Consider the following 14779-nt stretch of genomic DNA (forward strand, 5'->3'; position numbering starts at 1 on the left):
AAAAAGCATTCTTTGGCGTAGAGCCCAGCCAGAATGTTCTGAAGAGAGCATGGCCTCGATACTAATGGACTGGCTATGATCCAGCATCTTTTCAGTGGGACCTTTCACTTGCAACTGAATGTTAAATACACATCACAGGTGACCCTGATAAAACTACTCAAGAAGGCAAATCTGACATCCTTCTTTCTTATGCATAAGACTCCAGGGAGTTCAAGGTCTGCCAGTAACGGCCAGTAACGCCAGAGGAATACAAAGGGCAACATGTACAATCCCCCTCAGTACCTCCAACCCTTCCAACATTATGCATGGGCCATCTGCTTAGAGCCTCCTGGACAACAGGAATTTTAGTCCTCGTGCTCAAGTTTGGGGAGTAAATTTATGAATTCAATGAATGTGACATATAAGGCATGCCTACCCATTGGACGACATGAAGCCCTGCATCCAATTCTCTGTCTCAGCAATCTCAGCGAGAGAGTGAAGACCCTGCTGAAATGGGTTTCTGCCCAGTTAAATAGTACTATGTAATCTTGTGGTTGGGTTACTGCCATGTGCTCTACCCTGAACTCTAGAACACCTGCAATCGTGTGGCTGAGTGGAGTAGACGCAATGGTGGAATTTACAAAACAAAACACTGAAGAAACTGCTTTGAAAACAATGGACTTTCAGGTCTTGCAAGCTGTCATATATCATGTAAAGGAATTTAGGTAGATGGACATAACACTGAGAAGGAGTTTAAAACTTAAGTGCCACAAGCCCCATTCTTGGTAGTCCTTGTGTAGATATGCAGAGAAAAAAAAAAATATATATACACATATATGAGATGCACAATTTCCTTTATATTTTGCAGTGGCCCTCATGTGTGTCTTTAATCAAAGTATGAGGTAATACATCAGTGCTTTAACCCCAAATTACAAGACAAGTGGAAAAGAGGGGACCATAGAAGTCAACTCATCCAAATATTGCAAGCTTTTAGAGATATTCTTTGGATCAGAAGACAATGAATAGATGCTCAACAGATATTATTTGATAATGACTTCTTCCCATATTCATCGAGAGAGGTAGAAAAAAAAAAGATATGAGGAGCTTTACTTCAAAAACAAACTCAGAAGAAATTGGATTTGTAGGGGGAAGGGGGAATTGGAGTGAAGGCAGTCAAAAGATACAAACTTTCCCTTATAAGGTAAGTAAGTATTAGGGATGTCATGTCCAACATGGTAAATATAATTAACACTGCTATATGTTAAATGTGAAAGCTGTTAAGAGAGTACATTTTAAGAATTCTTATAAGAAAAGTTTTTTTCCTTTTCCTTTATTTTGTATCTACATGAGATGGTGGATGTTCACCAAATTTAGAGTGGTAATAATTTCATGATGTACGTTAATCGTTAAGCTGTATGCCTTAAACTTATACAGTGCTGTATGCCAATTACATCTCAATAAACCTGGAAGGGAAAGAAGGGAGCCTATAAGCTCCCTGTTCATTGTCTCCCCAAGAGCCTAGCTTAATGTTAATGTTATAATAGACATTCCATAATTGATTCAAATCATTTACCAACCCCACATATGAAATTTTCATATATGCATTTTATATGCAAATGCACTCTTAAACGGTCGTTAAAAATATATATGCTGATTTTTTTGTGTGTTGACATCATCTCCTTGGCAAGGCATTTCTCCTCTTCCTGGCAGCTCTCTTCCTCACTCCCTGCCCACTTTTTAACATGACTGCCAAGTCAAGCCGACCATAATGAATCTTTCATATTTTAAAAATCATAGAATCTAAAGCTAATACGGGCTATATGCTGAACAGAGAAAGGATGGAATAAACATGCTCTTTACATAACACCATGACTTTTAACATAATAGAGCTGGGCCTAGGACAAGAATGTATGGACCAAGTTTAAGAAGTTCAATAAGGAGTTCCCATCATGGCGCAGCGGAAACGAATCCGACTAGGAACCATGAGGTTGCAGGTTCGATCCCTGGCCTTGCTCAGTGGGTTAAGGATCTTGCATTGCTGTGAGCTGTGGTGTAGGCCGGCGGCTACAGCTCCGATTAGACCCCTAGCCTGGAAACCTCCATATGCTGCGGATGAGGCCCTAAAAAAAAGACAAAAAGACACACACACAAAAAAAAGTTCAATAAGACCCATTCTGTCCTCCTGAGAGCCCAGGATGGGGTGGGGTTGGTAGACATCATGTACGAATAGGCTATGAGGGTTTGAGGCTTTTGGAATTCTTAAACCAATAAACGAAAAGATAATAATCCTCTGGTAAGAAATATTTTCAAAATACATGAGTAGTTCAAGAGCAGGTGGCTTGACAGGCAAAAACTGAGTCTTCCTGCTGTGAGAGAAGGATTCTTCCCTTCCCTTGGGGCGAATTATATTTGCCACTCAATGTACATCTTCAGTGTTTGGGGGATTATATAACTATAATCACAGTACTCTTGCAGAGAATTCCCCTGGGGCGGTGGGGGGCGGGGGGGGGGGCTGAGTGATCAGTCACTAAACTGAGTCCAAATAAGTGGACAGAGCTGAATTAAACTAAGAAAGCCTCGTTCACTGCCTCAGACGATCACAATCATCTCCTTCTGCATGTGAACTGAGAACATTTTCCTCCAACAGAAAGAAGAACTCAATGGCTGACCCTGAAACGGACATAGGGTGTGAAAACAGAAAAAGGAGATGGTGTTTTCTTCTGATGTCGGAGGATACGAATGTGAACAGGCAAAGAGAGGAGATGTATGAGTTTTCTATTACTGCATAACAAATTGCCACAAATTTAGCAGCTTAAAACAGCACGTATTGATTAGTTCATAGCTCTGTGGGTCAGAAGTCCAGTGCAATGTGGATGGGTTCTCTGCTCAGGCTATCACAGGATGAAATTGAGCTACTGACTGCATTTTCTCATCTGGAGGCTCCGAGGATCCATGTCCAAGCTCATTCTTGTTAGTCAAATTCAGCTCCTTGAAACTAGTAGGACAGAGGTTCCCAATTCCTTGCTGGGTGGTCACGCAGGGACGACTCTCAGCTCTGGAAGCCACTCATATTCCTTGACAAGTGGTTCCCTCCATCTTCAAATTGGCAAACCCTTCCCATGCTTCCAATTTCTGACTCTGACCTCCAGACCCAGATTTAAAGGGTCAAGTCCATACAGAATATCCCTATCTCAAGATCAACTGATTTGGGACCTAAATTATGACTGCAAAATCCTTCCACAGCAAGACCTGATTAGAGATTGACTGAATACTTAGGAGAAGGTGTGTGCATACCACGGGCCAAGATCACGAGGGCGCTTTAGAATCGGGCCCACTATGGGCCATCAGGGCTTGTGGTTTCATGTGAGACCATGGCTTCCCAGTTTAGAAAAACAGGGACAGAACCTGTCCAAACCAAAGTATGTAGAGAGACAGGAGTCTTGGACAGCGGCAGAGCTTTTAAGGCTCTGAATTCACAAAGAATGCTAGATTGGGACTAGAAGTGGCATGCATTTGTCCAACATTCATTCTATGATAGCCAACAGAGACAGGAATGAGGCAGGAGGGGACCTGGAGCTGGCTGTCGCCATAAACTAAATCAACACGCAGAAAGTAGGGTGAGAGATAAATACCTGTTGAATGAAAGAACTAAGCCCAGCTGGGGCAAACATTAATTAATGTTTGTATCACAAATCTAAACCTTGCGATTTTCTATGCTTTTGTCTTTCTTCCATTTCCCTCAATCTGTACAAAATGTCCTGCGCGAAGACTTTTCCCCACTTCTTCATCAGAATAGTTAGTGACCACTGTGTTCTGATGGCAAGGCCTGCCAGCGGCAGGGGCAGGGCTGCAGGAGGGCTGGTCGGGGATGGCGATGGGGATGATCCCTGTCCACCTGAGTTTCAGTTCCACATCATCCTCACAGTTAACCAAATTAGGCCTTTATGGAGAAGGAAAGAGAGGAGAAGAAGTCATGCCATTTGAGCATCTCCCGTGTTCCAGATGCTTTACACAATTCTTATTTAATTCTCATAATAACCTTATGAAATGGGTATTATTTCCAATATGGAAATGCAGGTACGGAGATGGGATGGGAAACCTGGGTGGTTCTGATTCTAAGGCCCAACCACAGTACCAAGCTTGTTCCGAGTATTGTTAAGTGTTAACTTGTAATGATTTCATTCACAATCTTTTAAGTTTTAGGTTCACCTTTTACTTACTCTAGGTTTCGCCTACCCTACTTTTCTTACTTGAACCTTGCATTCCCAACTTGATCAATCCCTGCAGAGGCACTACCCTCCCAATCCACCAGTCTAGACAGCTTCTGTTCTTCCTTCTATTGAGCTAATTTCCAAGTGGCTGCCCAAAGGCCCAATAAGATTACTGATATTGGAGTGGAAGATTTTCTGCCTGCATAATGTTCTCTTATTCCCAGTAATTCACCCTTTCTTTGAGGACCAGAGAGCCTTACGAACTTGACTCTTCTGCCCAATCAGGTTCTCTTTTCTCTACCCACAAGACCCCTCAACACCAGACACATTGTGCAGAGCCAGGCAAGCTAACCCAGGAGACTTATCCTTAATTACCCTTAGGGGGTTACAGTCTATATTTTAAAGTGAAAAATCCCATGAAAGAGGCAAGTTTACGGAAGGAGAAAGGAAACCAACACCAAGTGATGTGTCATTTGGTGGCACGGTCAGGCTCTCGGTGTGCACTGCACTGTATCAGCATTAGGGAAAATTAAGTGAGAAAAACATTACAACAGCCCAGGGACACTTCTACCTAAATTTTGTGATTACATTTTAAGTGCTCTCTGTCACAGATATCATAAACTGATTAAATCATTTCATGCCTGACCCCTACTGACTATGCTAAGTGAAAAGAGAGGGCTATTAATAACTACCCATTTCTGACAGCTGCCCAGGGGCAATGCTGCCTTTTGCAGCAGTGAAATGACTCCCCAGCTCACTTACTGAATGCTGAATATTGATTCATATTATGAGTGTTGTCAAACACAGAGTGCAGTGCTGCAGATCCGTAGTGGCAGGTCATCAGGAATAGCATTAGCAAATGTCAGGTCAGGAATCAAAGGCCTGCTGGACTCTTTAGGGATGAGGTTTATCGATTCCATAAAACGTGAAACAGATCAAGTACTTGTGATGATGGAAATGGTCATGGCAGAATGAGGCTGAGCCTGCTCTGATGTAGACCTCAGGACAGAGGCAGCACACAAGTGACCACGGAAGAAAATGCTAAAAGTTGGAATGCCTGGGACAAGGACAACAGCAGCTTTGGGCTAAGGAGATTTGAGGGCTAAATGTCAGATCGCAGATGTGAAAGTGGTCAAAGGTGTATAGGGGTGTGTGTGTGTGTGTGTCTCCCAGCAGTCTCAGGTTATTTCCAACAAGCAAATCTATGAGAATGTGATTAGGTGCCAATGAATGTTACAAACATAAGATAATTCTCTCTATAAAAGGTACAATTTGTTATTTTACTGACATCTCCTTTTGAAGGTTCTTCAAATATATCTAGTTTCTGGATGTCCATCATTACAATTAATTTCTGAATCAAATGCCCTTATATTGTTCCTCCATTCTCACTTTATTCCACAAGGTGTCCATTAAAACTGCGCCTGTATAATTTCCTTCTCCCTTTGGGTGGCTTCATCTTGATGTGGTTTTTAAAAAAAATGCCTTAGACTAAGAGATTCTTTTAATCCTCCTTCTTCCATTTTTCTTGTGACCTTAGGCAAGTCACAACCTCCCTGTATCTCAATTTCCTCATCTGCAAAAAAAAGAGAGAGAGAAGAAAAAGGAAAAACAAAACAAAACAAAAACCCCAACCAAACAAAAACTATATATGTACTAGTTTTGCACAAAGGTTTTGTAGAGAGGATCAATAAAAGAGTGCAAGTTTCATGACAGAGAGCAGGATACATGTGTTATCACTCTTCTTGATGTTCTCAATTCCTAAAAAACTGATTGGCTCAGAAGAGTAGTTTATTTTTTAATTTAGCTAAATAAAAGATGGATCTACTCTAAGACTGTAAAGATTTACTAAACTATATGTTTATTATTATGTGCTGATTTGCTAAGTATGTAGTACTTGGTCTAGCGTCACTGGAAATGTTTTCATTTTTATTTAGCTATAGTTGATTTACAACGTTGTGTTAGTTTTAGGTGTACAGAAAAGTCATTCAGTTTTTACATCTATATTATAGATATAGATGTATTTTTAAGATTCTTTTCCATTATAGGTTATTATAAGATTTTGAATATAGTTCCCTGGGCTATACAGTAGGTTCTTGTTGATTATTATGTATCTATGTATGTATGTATATAGTAGCATGTATATTTTAATCCCAGACTCCTAATTTATCCCTCTCCCTAACATTTCCCCTTTGGTAACCACAAGTTTCTTCACTGGAAACGTTTTGGAACTCGTATTGCTAATGGACATTTGCAGAAGCCATGCTTGGCTTACACCTCTTCAAAATCTCAGGCCACAAAGCCTTCTTCAATTTTGTTCCATACTGTGATGGAGCCTTGAGCTCTACATTAGGGACCGCAAACAGCTGCTAAGTTCTAATTCTGTTTATTATATTTGAATAGGTAACTATAAATGGTTATCTACAGCTGGAACGAATTTCTGCTCTCTACGGAAAATGTGCTCTTTTGACCACTGTAGTATGCCCTCATTGATTAGCATTTGTCTACAAAATGCATTTGAAAAAAGTAAATTATCCTTTAAGATAAATTTATAAAAACCTAGTTATCATTGGATTACAGCAGCTCATCCCACCTTTTAACTAATTTTTAAGGGAAATTTATGTATAGTGTATTTTTTCTTTTCCTCAGTCTAACTAAAATTCTAAATTTTCCTCTGATAAGAAAGAGGAAAAAAAACCCCAAAAAACAGTATTAGGATCTTATTGCCTGCCCATCAAAGGATCACTCCAGTCTTGTTTTAAATGGGTTGATGAGAGAAAATGAACAGGTGCTACAGGTTACTCAGCTGTTCTAAAATTAAAGATTGATATTTTTCCTCTTGTTCTATTAGCAGACCTTTAGTGACATGTTAGCACTGGATAATGGTTGCAGCAGTTTAAACCTCATGCTGAGATTTTTAACAGAAAGCCTAGCTGCAGCAGCAAACAATGACATCGCCCCATAGCCAGTAACCTAATAAGGAAGCAGTTGCAGCCTTAGGCAGTTTGACTAAACAGCAAGAGAAATCTGACTTCCAATGTACTGACTCCACTTTAAAGACAATGGCCTGGCTTAATTAACACTGTATTCATTTGTAACTCAATCAATTGAGGATTTTTGTCCTTTAACATTGACTCTGCCAGCTTAAGAAGAAAAAGAAGGCTCAGGCGGATGAAAATCCTTTTTGATTTGTATAAACAGGCATTTCTGAACCAGCAATAGAAAAAATAACCCTGATGTTAATTTCTAAGTTCCCCAATGGCTGGGTAATCATAAAACCATATTTTAGATAAGAGAGTTTCATTGGCTATTTTAGGAATAAACCTGGTATATATTTAATATAATACCAAAATTGAAATTATTTTCTCATACCCCTCTTTTGGAGGTCACAAATTAAAAATAGTGTCTTGCCCAAAACATATCTATTTCAAATTATTATCTCCAACAATAGCCTAATAGATTTTGTCTGGTGCATGATGGGGTTTCATCAACATCATTTGGTCGAGCTAGGTCCCTTGGCTTGGTGTGACCAATACACACCACCTTCTGAATAGCAATTAAAATAAATGCTAACTTTATCAGATTATTCATCCACACTGATTTTCATTTTAAAAGCACAACACTCAACACGGAAAGTCAATTAGATAAGACTCTAGACTAAAACAGTATTGTGAATACTCCTAAGTGAGACTATTATATTAAGAGAAATAAAATACATGATTATGGCCTCAGATCAATTATGTTATGTAAATATTTGGTGAAGATGAGAATTTGCTGTCTTGTAAAAACAGTCTTTCTTGAAAATCTTTGCATCCTACAATATTACGCACTAAATAATAACAGTTTATGAGGTAGGTGGTTTCAGAACACGCAAAACTTTTAACGAGAGAACAAATGGAAATAATAACAATCCCAATGAAAATATTAGCACAGTTCACCTCTGATGATATATGCTTAGCACATTAGAAATCTTTACAGCCTTAAATCTTGAGGTTCGTGCTTCCTCCTAAATATTGGTCCCAAAGGGCATTTGATTCTGAAGAGATCATTAACAATTAAAAATAGGAATACTCCAGAGCATAACATCTTTCACTAACTCATTGTTTTAATACAGAAGAAATGTCTTTGCAGCCTCTTTTGCCCTCACAGCTACACCAGACGGCTTGTGATGGTGGAAGGCATAAAAGTTCATAAAGCCACTAAATGAGCCACTACTTGCATTAAAGAAAGGAATTTCTTTTTTTTTTTTTTAATGTGTTTTATTTATTTATTTATTTTGTCTTTTTTTTTTTTTTTTTTTTTTAGGGCAGCATTGGTGGCATATGGAGGTTCCCAGGCTAGGGGTTGAATCGGAGCTGTAGCTGCTGGCTTATGTCAGAGCCACGGCAGTGCAGGATCCAAGCCGCTCCTGCAACCTACACCACAGCTCATGGCAACTTCAGATCCTTAACCCACTGAGCGAGGCCAGGGATTGAACCCGTGTCCTCATGGATGCTAGTCGGGTTTGTTAACCACTGAGCCATGACGGGAACTCCGGAAAGAAGGGAATTTCTGTAGATTTTCAGCTTTTCTCATGAGGTCTTCATAAGGCATTCAGGTTTTCTCCTTAATGGGGAGAAAACTTTCCTCTGATGGCCTAAAAACATTAATCAAAAAATGGGAAAATCACCCACAAACCAACACAATTTCCATGTGTCATTCCTACTTCATTTCCCTATTTACCAACTAAAAAGAGATAATTTGCATCAAAGAAGCTGTGTGGTATGAAAACCAGGTTCTCTGTGATATTAAGAAAGGAAGCATGGCCTTTAAAAGCTAATGAGGGTGAGGATTGAAGGATGAAAGGAAACGGAGTCCAAGCTCTCTAACCTGGTACCAGGGTCTCCCACCATCTGACCATTAGTCCAGGTTTCCAGTTTTAACTTCCAGACACAGCTCTCCAGATGAAGCCATGCTGGGCTGACCTTTTATTTGGTCCTTGCCTTAGGCTTGAGGTGGACCACCTCAAAATCTGCTAAAGTTATTTTGAATTAAAATTACTTAAGAAATGGCGCACTGCAGAAGAGACGCCCTGAACCTCTTCTCTCTCTCTCCTGTGAAAGGTGTCCCTTGCCTCTGGAGGTGGAAAGACATCCTTATCACCAGAGATGGGGAATTCAGGCTGGAAGGCTCTATAAACAAAACATGCTACTTCTTTACCTCACTAACCCAAGCTCAAACTCTATTTAGGTTCTTCACTAATTAAGCCCCCAAAACCTAATTTTCTTGTCCTGTCAATTCCTCACAAATGTACTGTTTGTCTAAAAAGAATAAAAGCTGCCTACTTTGACCATGTTCTTAGGTCCCATTTCTATGAGACCTCCATGCTTGTAAATTAAAATTTGTTGATTTTTTTCTCCTATTAATCTGTCTTATGTCAGTTTTATTATGAGTCCAGTCACAGAAGAGCTCTAGAGGAGCAGAGGGGGATATTTCCCCACCTGGACACATTCCATAACCACTCTCCTGAGACCATGGTCTCTCTGAAGATCATGCCTACTTATAGGCCAGAAGGTGGCCCTACTTCTTCCTTGAGCCCCTCTCCTTCCTGTTCCCTCCTCTGACCTGTCTTGCAACTAACTCATTCTTTCCACGTAATGCCAGCCAAGTATATGTATATGGAGAGAGAAAGAGAGAGAGGGGGAGAGAGAAGAAGAGAGAACATGAATCGTACCTTAGCCAGTTGAATGGAGGTCTTCACTGTCATCTTCCTCTTATTTTTTGTAACCCACAAGTGCCCCATAGTGTTTATGTATGGCAACAGCTCAGTAAGTATTTGTTCCAGATTTTTAGCTGATTTTGAGGGCCTTATATAGAATTGTATAATGACCACTTAACACTTGATAAGTATACTCCAAAAGACCTGAAAAAGTTATGAACAAAACAGTATCTAAAAATAATTTATTGGAGTTCCCGTCGTGGCGCAGTGGTTAACGAATCCGACTAGGAACCATGAGGTTGCGGGTTCGGTCCCTGCCCTTGCTCAGTGGGTTAACAATCCGGCGTTGCCGTGAGCTGTGGTGTAGGTTGCAGACGCGGCTCGGATCCCGCGTTGCTGTGGCTCTGGCATAGGCCGGTGGCTACAGCTCCGATTCGACCCCTAGCCTGGGAACCTCCATATGCCGTGGGAGTGGCCCAAGAAATAGCAACAACAACAACAACAACAACAACAAAAAGACAAAAAGACAAAAAAAAAAAAAAAAATTTATGCCACAAACTTAGGTTTGAGCTGGTTGTATTCACAGAGATAAATGTGTGTCTATTTTCAGAGGCTGTTCTGAAGCAAGAGTCTTAGTACGAATATATATGTATGTTTAAATTGTAAAAATTCAATTACGTAGGGGATAAAATTATATACAGAAATTAATAGCCTTTAAATGCACATATAATAATCAATTCAAGGATATAATAACAGAGAAAATCTTTTAATAGCAATGAACAAGATGATATATATAATGAACTTTATAAGAAATGCGTAAAATTTATACAAGGAGAACTTTAAAACACTCCTGAAAAAAACCCAAGAGGAAACTTGAACAAATGGAAAGCCATCTCTCATAGTTGGACAGAATGATCCTACATTCTAAAGATGTCTGATTTCCCTAGTTAATTTACAAATTCAATGCAATCTCAATAAAATATTAACAATTTTTGTGGAACTGGATAAGTTGTTACTAAAGTTTGAATAGAAAAAAATTTAAAGATTAGTCAGAAAAACATTGGGAAAAAAGCTATGAGATGGGGACTTAGGTATACTAGATATTAAAACATAAGGTAAAACCTCTCTAACTAAAACATTGTGATACTGGCGCATAAATAGACTGAGCAGTGGAAAAGAATAAAAAGTCCAGAAATAGACCAAGTGCATATAAAAATTAGTATATGTATATAAAAAAATGACATGTCAAGCCACAAAGATAAAGGTGGACCTTTTAGTAAATAGTGCTGGGATAATTAGAGAGTCATTTGGAAAAAAGATAAAATTAGAAACATATTTTACATCATACACAAGAATAACTTTCAAATGAATCAGAGATTTAAATGTAAGAAATTAAACCATTTAAGTATTATAAGAAAACATGGGTAAATTCCTTTATAACCTGAGTGTAGGGAAAGACTATGATTCAAAATCCAGAGGTAATATAAAAGAATTTATAAATTTGACTGCATAAAAGTTAATGAAAATTAAACTTTTGCATGGCAAAAAACCAAACATTATAAGCAGAGTCAATTTATCTGTCACACATATCAAAGATAAAAGATTCTTAAAAACTAAGCAGAGAAAAAGATCTAAAATTATACAGATAGTAGATAGATAGATATTTCTTTTTTTTTAGATAGACATGTCTTAAACATATGAAAAGACATTCAACTTAAAATAAATACAAATTAAAACTACACTGAGATAGGAGTTCCCGTTGTGGCTCAGTGGAAGTAAATCTGACTAGTATCCATAAGGATGAGGGTTCGATCACTGGTCCCACTCAGTGGGTTAAGGACCCGGAGTTGCCATGAGCTGTGGTGTAGGTCACAGACATGGCTTAGATCTGGCATTTCTGTGGCTGTGGCATAGGCCGGCAGCTGCAGCTCCAATTCGACCCCTAGGATGGGAACTTCTATGTGCCATGGGTGTGGCCCTAAAAAAAAATTAAATAAATAAAAACTACACTGAGATAATATTTCTCACTTATTAGTTTGGTGACAATTAAAAGGCCTCACCAAACATTCTGTTGGCAAGTCTGAGGGGAAACAGGCACACTCATATACTGCTGGTAGGAATGGAGGCTGGACCAACCCTTATAGAAAGGAATTTGAAAATATGTAAAAAAACTACATTTGAATTTATCTTTATACCCAGCAGTCCTACTTATCAGAATTCACCCTAAAGAAATGCCTGAATGATACAAAAATACACATGCACAAGGTTACTTATTGAAGCATTTTTGTTAAGTTCAAAATATTTGAAACACCCAACATAGAAGAACCTCAATGTGCAAGGCAAATGCTAACAGCATTGAAGGAGAAATCAACAGTAACACAATAACAGTGGGGGACTTTAACACCCCATTTACAGCAATGGACAGATCATCCAGACAGAAAATCAATAAGGAAACACAGGCCTTAAAAGACACCTTAGACCAGAGAGACTTAATCGATATTTATAAAACATTCCATCCAAAAGCAGTAGAATACAGTTTCCTCTCAAGTGCACATGGAACATCCTCCAGGATAGACCACATCTTGGGTCACAAAAATCAAACCTCGGTAAATTTAAGAAAATTGGAATCATATCAAGCATCTTTTCTGACCACAATGCTATGAAACTGGAAATCAACTGTAAGAAAAAACTGTAAAAAGCCCAAGAATGCAGAGGGTAAATAATATATAACTAAACAACCAATAGATCACTGAAGAAATCAAAGAGGAAATCAGAAAATACCTACTGACAAATGACAATGAAAACATGACAATCCAAAACCTATGTGACGGAAGTTTCTGTTGTGGCTCAGCGGTTAAGGAACCCAACTAGTATATCCATGAGGACACAGGTTCAATTCCCTGGCCTTGCTCAGTGGGTTAAGGATCTGACATTGCCATGAGCTGTGGTGTAGGTTGCAGACACAGCTTGGATCTGGCATTGCTGTGGCTATGGAGTAGGCTGGCAGCTGCAGCTCCAATTCAACCCCCTAGCCTGGGAACCTCCATATGCCACAGGTGTGGCCCTAAAAAGACAAAACAAACAAACAAACAAACACAATCCCAAAACCTATGAGATATAGTAAAGCAGTTCTAAGAGGAAAGTTTATAGTAATACAATTGTACCTCAGGAAAAATAAATAACCTAAACTTACACCTAAAGCAACTATAGAAAAAAAGTACATACAAGAATCAAAGTTAGTAGAGGGAAAGAAATCATAAAGATCAGAGCAGAAATAAATGAAATAGAGACAGAGAAAACAACAGAAAAGATCAATGGAACTAAAAGCTAGTTCTTTGAAAAGATAAACAAAATTGACAAACCTTTAGCCAGACTCATCAAGTAAGAAAGGGAGAAGGCTCAAATCAGTAAAATTAGAAATGAAAAAGAAGTTAGAACAAACACCAGGTAAATACAAAAGATCATAAGAGACTACTACAAGCAACTGTATATTAAAAAACCCAACAACCTAGAAGAAATGGATGAATTCTTAGAAAGGTACAGCCTTCCAAGAATGAATCAGGAAGAAATTGAAAATATGAATAGACCAATCACCAGTACTAAAATTGAAACTGTGAGTAAAATTTCCAACAAACAAAAGTCCAGGACCAAATGGCTTTACAGGGAAATTCTGTGAAACATTTAGAGAAGAGTTAACACCTATCCTTCTAAAACTCTTCCCAAAAATTGCAGAGGAAGTAAGGCTCCCAAGCTCATTCTATGAGACCTCCATCACCTTGATACCAAAACCAGAAGATAGCACACACACAAAAAATATCACTGATGAACATAGATGCAAAAATCCTCAACAGATACTAGCAAATCTAATCCAACAATGCATTAAAAGGATCATACACTGTGATCAAGTGGGATTTATCCCAGGGATATAAGGATTCTTTAATATCCATAAATCACTGTGATACATCACATTAACAAACTAAAGGATAAAAACCACATGATTATCTCAATAACACAGAAAAAGCATTTGACAAAATTCAATACCCATTTACGACTTTTAAAAAAATTCATAAAGTAGGCATAGAGAGACCCTACCTGAACATAATAAAGGCCATATGTGACAACCTCAAAGCTAACATAATTATCAATGGTAAAAAACTGAAAGCATCCTTTAATATCATGAACAAGACAAGAATGTTTACTCCCATGACTTTTATTCAACATAGTTTTGGAAGTCCCAGCCACAGCAATCAGAGAAGAAAAATAAATAAAAGGAATCTAAGTTGGAAAAGAAGTAAAACTGTCACTTTTGCAGATGACATGATAATATACATAGAAAACTCTATAAAGATGCTTACCAGAAAACTACTAGAGCTCATCAATGAAATTCAGTAAATTGTAGCATATAACATTAATACACAGAAATATCTTGCATTCCTATACCTTAACAGCAAAAAGATCAGAAAGAGAAATTAAGGCAACAATCCCATTTAACATCGCATGAAAAAAAAATACCTAGAGAGGCAAAAGACCTGTACTCTGAAAACTTTAAGATGCTGATGAAACAAATCAAAGATGACACAAAGAGATGGAAAGATATACCATGTTCTTGGATTGGGAAAACCAATATTTCAAAAAGACTATACTACCTGAGGTAATCTATAGATTCAACGCAGTCCCTATCAAATTACCAATAGCATTTTTCACAGAACTTGAACACATAATTTTAAAATTTGTATGGAAACACAAAGGACCTAGAATGGCCAAAGCAATACTGAGAAAGAAAAACACTGCTAAGAATCAGGCTCCCTGACATCAGATTGTACTACAAAGCTACAGTCATCAAAACTGTGTGGTACTGGCATGCGTGCGCGTGTGTGTGCGAGCATGTGCGCGC

General features: G+C 38.5%; 1 protein-coding gene and 2 long non-coding RNA genes across 17 annotated transcripts in view; 1 reads left to right on the forward strand and 2 right to left on the reverse strand.

Annotated features, from left to right (window-relative positions):
• Window positions 1-14779, forward strand: part of LOC146404833 (uncharacterized) — a 1439763-nt gene that overhangs the window by 1123282 nt on the left and 301702 nt on the right. The gene's annotated exons all lie outside the window — the stretch shown is intronic.
• The window catches only part of CAMKMT (calmodulin-lysine N-methyltransferase), a 406172-nt gene that overhangs the window by 196745 nt on the left and 194648 nt on the right, over window positions 1-14779 (reverse strand). The window lies entirely within an intron of this gene.
• On the reverse strand, window positions 817-10089 carry LOC146404840 (uncharacterized). The gene is made up of 2 exons (XR_014842038.1): window positions 9901-10089; window positions 817-3919 (listed from the first exon to the last, which is right to left on the reverse strand). It is a non-coding gene; the product is annotated as an uncharacterized LOC146404840 (long non-coding RNA).

This window comes from Sus scrofa, chromosome 3 (genome assembly GCF_054392235.1).
Source record: "Sus scrofa isolate SSC_HxYL_T2T_F1_AM1 chromosome 3, Sscrofa_HxYL_maternal_Yorkshire_Landrace_v2.0, whole genome shotgun sequence".
Lineage (NCBI taxonomy): Eukaryota > Metazoa > Chordata > Mammalia > Artiodactyla > Suidae > Sus > Sus scrofa.